Raw genomic sequence first — 5,294 nt, 5'->3', positions numbered from 1 at the left:
GACAGTGCTGCAGCCTGACCTGTTGATGAGAAGCAGGTGTCTGCTGTGTCAGATGGTTTTCTGCTGTGGGCGAGATGCCTGAGCTTTCTCCTGGCTGCCCCAGGCCTTTCCCATCTCTGTTCTCTTCGTGTCTCCGTCTCTGTCTGCTCCTCTTTGTCCCTGCCCGTGTCTCCTTGTTTCTCCTTTTGTCTCTCTTTGCATTAGTGTCCAGCCCTCTGCTCACTGCCTCGATTTCACTTTCCCTACAGGGCACAGGGACCATTGCTACTCTCCCATTCCAGACCCCAGACCCTGCTTCACCCATGGGGCTAAATTTCCCCTGCCTCCCACCCCAATAAACCTGCACCCACATCTAATCCTGGCCTCTCCAGCTGACCCCTAACAAATGGCCCTTGGCCCATTCCTAGTGCCCCACAGCTAACACAGGGCCTGGGATCCTGACCCGGTAACTCTAGCCCCAGCCTAGAACCTTAATTCAAATACTCCCTCTCATTCATAACACTCCCCAATCCCACCGCCAGCCTTTGGGAGGGTCTGGGCTGAAAACTGGAGATCTGGCCTGGGAGGAACAAAAATAATTCCTGTGAAATATGCTCCAGTTAGGGCTGCTGCTGAAAACAGTGCCTGCAGACTGAGGGAAAGGTCGAGAGAGGGCAATGAGGATGGTGCTAGAAGGGGCACCAGAAATGCTGGTTGGAGAGGGGCCAGTGAGAGGGAGGGCAGGGACACATAGAAGGGGGTGCTGGTGAGTCCCTGGGCAGATGCAGGAGGGCTGGGGGGTACGGGCTTCTTGCTGAAAGCCCAGAGATCATTTTTCATTCATTCACTCAACAGCTATTTATTGAGTACCCACTACATGGCTGGCCCTTTGGCCACCCAGGGTAATGCAGTGAACAGAACCAAGTGCTCACCCACATGGAGCTCACTTTCAGACTGGGGAGAAGGACAAGAAACACACTCACAGATATGTCAGGGTTACGTGACATAGGAAGAGGAACAAAAAAAGCAGGGTGAGGGGACACAGAGTGACAAGGCTGTTTATATGATGTGGCTGGGGACGGCCTTTCTGAGGAGCTGTCATTTGAACGAAGTCTCTATAGAGAAGAAGAAATGAATCCTGCAAATACAGGGAGGCCAGAGTCTAGCTGAGAGAGAGTAAGAGCAGCAGCCCCAAGGTGGGAGCAGGTGGTGGGGGCTGGCTGCACTGAACAGGGTGGTGTTGAGGCAGAGAAGCGATCACCCAGGCACAGCCTAGCTTCCAAGGTCTGAGGAACCAAGACCCTCACACTTGGGTGTGGAAAGTGAGGAAGGACGTGGAAAGGTGGTGCCAGCTGTAGGGTCAGCCTGCGGCCAGGCTGGCTTTTCCTGGGTTGGGACCTCTGGGTTGAGGCAGGAGAGGTGGGCCTGCCCTGCCACCCCCACCCACAGCTTCAGGTGCGCATGCAGTGTGCCCACACCAGGTCGTATACCCAGAGGTGTGCACACCAATAAACACATCTGGAAAACCAGTACAGGCTCACGTGCATGCAAGTAGAAATGATCAGATGTGAATACACTCGTGCACATAGACTCTTTGTGTAAATGTAGACATTCATGAGAAATTCTAGAATGGCAAAACATCAGGGCTGAAGGACGTTAGACCATCTCACCCAAGTCACACATAGGACAGAGAAACTGAGGCCCAGAAAAAGGAAGGACTTTCTCAAGTTCCCTAATCTGGTGGTCTGGGCAGATCTCAACATCCCCCCACTCCCGCTGCCAATGCGCACACGCACACGCACACGTGTTCACGTACGCCACACAGAGTTCCTTCTGTTATCCCATCTTCTCAATGGCCCAGGCCAGCCTCTCCCTCCCAGGAGACCCACAGGCTTAAACAAGTTCCGCCAGGAGCCCAGGAGCCTGAGCTTCCCCAGGTTATTCCTGCAAGCTGTGTGGAGGGAAGTGGGGTTGGGATCAAGACCGACCTGCCCCTCTTGGTAGAATGGCAACAGCCTCACGAGCACAGCTGGCCACACATCTGAGTGCCCACTGTCTCCTTCCCTTGGTTGCCTATCTCAGGGTCCATGAGACCTTCCTCTCCTCCCTTTCTGCCTTGCTTTCTTCTCGACCTTCAGGTCTGACCCTGGCTGTCACTGCTGATTCTCTGCTTTCTTGCTCTCTTTCTCTGCACTTCTCTCACCCATTTCCCCTTCTCTCAGTTTCTATCCAGTTCTCTCTCTGCTGGGCTCTGTCCCTCTCACTCTATTTTCTCTCTCTCTCCAGGATCTTCTTTTGCCTTCCAGGAAAAGCTGACGTGGCTGCGCCAGTAGCCCCCCGTCAGAGGGCTGAGGCCTCTGAGGGGTGGGGGAGTCACAGCTGAGCAGCCACAGCTGGGAGGGATTGGCCTCCAGTGGGAGGGGAGGCGGGAGCAATGGGAGGAGAAAGGGCTGGGCCTCTGCGCAGGGCAGAGAGGGCTGAGGAAGGGGGAGCAGGAAAGGAAAACCCTGTGGGAAGAAGTGAGCACCACCTCCCCTGCTAGGGGCACCAACCGTCCCCACGCCTTGACTGTACAGATTTTAGAGCTGAAAGTCCTGTGTCCCAGAAAACCCCTTGGTCCCGGGTAAACCAGGACCATTGGTCACTCTGCGACGAGCTACTCTGAGGCCCAGAGGAGCCAGGGCCTGGGCTGGCAGAAGGGGCTCCCACACCTGGCCCCTTTCCCCCTCCTCCCCACCCCGCATTCTCCCTTCCAGTGTTGCAGGACTGCTGAGGGGTTTGAGGTGGAGGGGTTTGAGGGTCTGAGAGGAGCTCTCCAGTCCTGGGCCTCTGGGCCTCCATCTGTGATCCAGGGACAGCCAAGGAATCCACATACTCACCAAAGGTCCCCATCTCCAGGCCTGAGCCCAGCTTGGAGGAGACCAGGAGAGGGAAGACAGCGGCCTAGGCAGCCCACAGGGAGCTGGACCTCTGGCTATCTCCTCACCTGCTAGCATTATCTCTTGTGGGATGGGCTTTTCAGGAAGAACTTTCAGCTGGTGACAGCCTGGGGAGAGTAGAGGGGCTGCCTAGGACGTAATAAGCCCCCATCCCTTGGAGATGTGCACAACCACTCCTTGGACTCTGCAGGGGACAGCCTGCGTGTCCCACTGTGAGGTGCCTTGGAGGATCTCATGGTCCTTAGCTGAGGCCCACTGGGGCCGGGTGGCCCTTATCCTATTGTCCTTCACGGTGGAGGTGGGGCATGGCTACACCATAGGCAGTGGTGGGGTCTGGGCAGAGGAGGAAGAGCTGCCAGTGACGGATGCATGCACTCAGTTGTATCTGGGTGGGCTGCTCCTGCCCTTGGCCTCTCGTGGTCCCCATGGAACTCCCAGTTTCCACAGTGGGATTCTGGGGGCAGTCTGGTATTCAGCTGTCATCAAGGTCTCCAATGATAGGGAATGGGGAGTCAGTAGCTCCCCTCCTCCAGGAAGACTGGCAACACACTCACCCACCCAACAGAGTGTGAGTCTCCCACACTGTGCAAAATAGTCTTTAATGTCCTGTGGTAAGGAACCGTATGACTTTGGGCAAGTCCCTTCTCCAGTCTGAGCTTAGAGCCTATCAGCAAGGTGAGGAGACAGACAAGGTGACCTCCAAAGCACCTTCATTTCTGGCGTCTGGCATGCCAATCCAATTCGTCCATTCTAGTGAAAGGATGCTCATTAAGCATCTCCTCTGTGCCAGGAATTCACAGCAACCGGGACGACGAGAAGACTACCTTCAACAACCTTCCTTTCTAGTCGGTGGGGGGGGGGGGGGTCTCACATTAAAAACATAAGAATAAATTTCTGCTGAGTGAATTAATTGATGAAACCTCTAGTAAGAGAGACAGAGTCCCAAACAAGGAAGCAAGCTAAAAAAAATGCAGCTTGAAGGAAAGAGGCAATGCAGATAGAAGGAAACTTAAAAAAAAGAAAAAAGAGCTATTATTATCCTCAGAGAAGTAAAATATAGTACCCTTGAAATAAGAACCGGATGCAATATGTTTTAAAGAAAACATTCAGCAAATTAAAATGGAATCTTTGAAATTTAAAATTTATAAAGCAGAAATCAAAAGCTCTATCAGAATGGTAGAATGACAACATTGAGGAGACCTCCTAGAAAGAAGGACAGAAACGAGTGACAAAGGAGGGAAAAGATAAGGAAGTTAGGGGTCCCTCCAGGAAGTCCTTCATCTGGTTCACTGGGGTCCCAGAAAGAGAGAACAGAGGACACGGAGGTCAGGAAATCATAAAGGAGTAAATCAAAAGCCTTTCTGGAGCCGAAGAAGATGGACTTCCAGTCTGACCAAACGACGTGGACATCCAGTCTGACCGAACTACGTGCCCTTCCACTCTGACTGAACGACGTGCACTTCCAGTCTGACCGAGCGACGTGGACATCCAGTCTGACCGAACGACGTGCGCTTCCAGTCTGACCGAGCGACGTGGACATCCAGTCTGACCTAGGGACGTGGACTTCCAGTCTGACCGAGCGACATGGACTTCCAGTCTGACTGAGCGACGGGGACTTCTAGTCTGACTGAGCGACATGGACATCCAGTCTGAGCTGAACTGAATTAGTGATAAATATTTTAAAAATTTTAAAACAACTAAGCCCCTTCCCCCTACCCTGAAGAAAAAGACAATTATTTACTCCCGGGAAAACAGAGCTGTCAAGAAAGATGATAGTAAGAGCTGTGAGGAGCAAACAGGGAGGTCTGTGAGGGCAGTCAACGGGGGGACCTACGTTAGCCGTGGTGGTCTCAGAAGTGCTGCTCTGATGAGGTGATGATTAATGGAAGCCTGAAAGCCAGAAGGAACCAGTCACAGCAGGAGGGGCAGAGGGCTGGCGAGGATCTTTGCCCTCTGATCCTGGTGTGCTTTGGAGGTGGCGGTGGTGTGGAGACCGTGAGCTCCCCAGAGCACCTCGGAGGTGGCATGGCCCTTACAAGGGCGAGGTGGTATATAGGCTGTGCAGAAGCACAGAGAGGCCCCCTCCACTAGGAAACCCTCCCTGACTGGCAATGAGGTTGCTGAGTCTCCACTCTGGTTTACTGAACTCTGGATGTGCATTCTTCTGGCCTCTGGTTGACCCACCAAATTCAGGACTTTTCCCATAAATTCTCCAGCATAATAATGATAATGCCAGACAGGGCTTCAGCTGCAGTAGGAGGGAGCTCAGTTAGACTATAAGAATATCCTCAGCATCAGACCGGGGTGTTTTGCAGGGAGCACACCGTGCTTCCCAGGACTTCTGCAACCTTGCTTGGTGACTGCAGAATGAGGATG

This window comes from Equus przewalskii, chromosome 1, assembly GCF_037783145.1.
Source record: "Equus przewalskii isolate Varuska chromosome 1, EquPr2, whole genome shotgun sequence".
Taxonomy (NCBI): Eukaryota; Metazoa; Chordata; class Mammalia; order Perissodactyla; family Equidae; genus Equus; species Equus przewalskii.
Note: the sequence above shows the minus strand (reverse complement) of the source record.